Genomic DNA, 2,120 nt, shown 5'->3' with positions numbered 1-2,120 from the left:
CTATTTTTAGTAGAGACAGGGTCTCAGTTTTGCTCAGTCTGGTCTTGAACTGGCGACCGCAAGCAATCCACCTGCCTTAGCCTCCCAGAGTGCTGGGATTACAGGCATGAGCCAACTCACCTGGCTTTTTTTCTGATTTTTTGAGACAAGGTCTCACTCTGTCACCCTGGGTACAGTGCCGTGGTGTCGCACACAGCTCACAGCAATCTCAAACTCTTGGGCTCAAGCAATCCTCTTGCCTCAGCCTCCCAAGTAGCTGGGACTACAGGCGTCCGCTGTGACACTTGGCCATTTTAGAAACGGGGTCTTGCTCTTGCTCAGGCTGGTCTCAAACTCTTGAGCTAAAACAATGTATCTGCCTCAGCTTCCCGGAGTGCTGGGATTACAGGTGTGAGCCAGCACCCTCAGCCCAAGCTATGTTAGTAGTATCAGTATATCCAGGGCAATGGTTAGGATAAGTATACCCCTTATAGTATTTGGGTCTTACTCGGTGGGTATCTTGTATTTTTTGTTTGCTAAACCAACAAGCGGATGGGAAGGGCACTGTTGCAAATTGTCGGTGACAGAATGAATAATCACCTCGCTCTCTTCATATGCTTTTAGTAAAACAGAGGTCTAAACTGGGTTGACTTAAAGAAAACAAATGTTTGCAAATAAGTGGAGAACTGTCCCGTTCATTACAGTGAAGAGATTGGCTAAGAGAAGTTGTGTTTTCAAACAGCTGGAAGGATCACAGCAAAAGTTGGTCTGCCCAGTGCGCCCCGATAGTCATTTGCTAACAATGTAATATTCTCCTCTGGTTTGGGTTTTAACCCAAATTGGCAAAACTCCTTCCTGCTGGAGAGAAGAAGGATGTTGAGCTACTTTTGTGTTTTTTCAGGGCTGGGCCAAAATTCAGGGAGCCGATTGCCTGCGAATAAATGATACTGCTCGTGAGAAATGATTTCAACCTATGTCGAGTGACTCCTGGAAGGGGCGTCGTTTTTAGTAAAGTTTTTATATTCTTATTAATTTAGATTCTCATATCTCATCCTGTGGAGGGTTTAAATGTTATTTTGCCTTAATAAAAAATAAACAGAAGGTTCCCCTGTTGTTATTCTCAAGTCTTTATAACAATAAGTAAATAGTTCTTTCCGCTCATGTTACATTTATAGAGGTGGAGTTTATTTCTTTGGGCAAAGGAAAATATTTGGAATTAATAAACTGAATGGCTTTTGATGTTATTTGTGACGTATTATTTTGGTGAAACAATGGTCTAGCCAGCCTCCGTCGAAGTTTAAGTTGTGTTGCTGAGAGGATAAAGAAGCCTCACGACTAAATGAAGTTTCTGTTTTTATTTTTTTTTCCTTTGAAGGAAACACTGAATACAGTAGCTCGAAAAATAACAGGTGTGCCATAGCAATGATTCCTTTGTGACGCAGAAAATGCACGGTGTGTGTGCGGTCTATAAAATAATCACAAGAAATGAAAGCGTGAGAATTCTCGAGGCTTTCAGGGCAACAGAACTTTATAGTGAGATTCAAGAACAAAGAGCAGGTAAGAAGTAGTATCTTCCAATCTTGGAAAAGTTACTGAAAAGGAAGGAAGGAAGGAAGGAAGAGGGAAGAAAGGAAGGAAGGGAGGAAGGAAGGAAGGGAGGAAGGAAGGGAGGAAGGAAGGAAGGAAGAAAGAAGGAGGGAGGAAGGGAGAAAGGAAGGAAGGGAGGAAGGAAGGAAGGGAGAAAGGAAGGAAGGGAGGAAGGAAGGAAGGGAGGAAGGGAGGAAGGAAGAAAGAAGGAGGGAAGGAAGGGAGAAAGGAAGGAAGGGAGGAAGGAAGGAAGGGAGAAAGGAAGGAAGGGAGGAAGGAAGGAAGGGAGGAAGGGAAGGAAGGGAGGAAGGAAGGAAGGAAGAAAGAAGGAGGGAGGAAGGGAGAAAGGAAGGAAGGGAGAAAGGAAGGAAGGGAGAAAGGAAGGAAGGGAGGAAGGAAGGAAGGGAGAAAGGAAGGAAGGGAGGAAGGAAGGAAGGGAGAAAGAAGGAGGGAGGAAGGGAGGAAGGAAGGAAGAAAAAAAGGAAGGAAGGAAGAAGGAGAGAAGGAAGGGAGAAAGGAAGGAAGGGAGAAAAGAAGGAAGGAAGGAAGGAAGG

Source organism: Otolemur garnettii, unplaced genomic scaffold (assembly GCF_000181295.1).
Source record: "Otolemur garnettii isolate 467f Iridium unplaced genomic scaffold, OtoGar3 scaffold00065, whole genome shotgun sequence".
Taxonomy (NCBI): Eukaryota; Metazoa; Chordata; class Mammalia; order Primates; family Galagidae; genus Otolemur; species Otolemur garnettii.
This window is presented reverse-complemented; position numbering follows the sequence as displayed.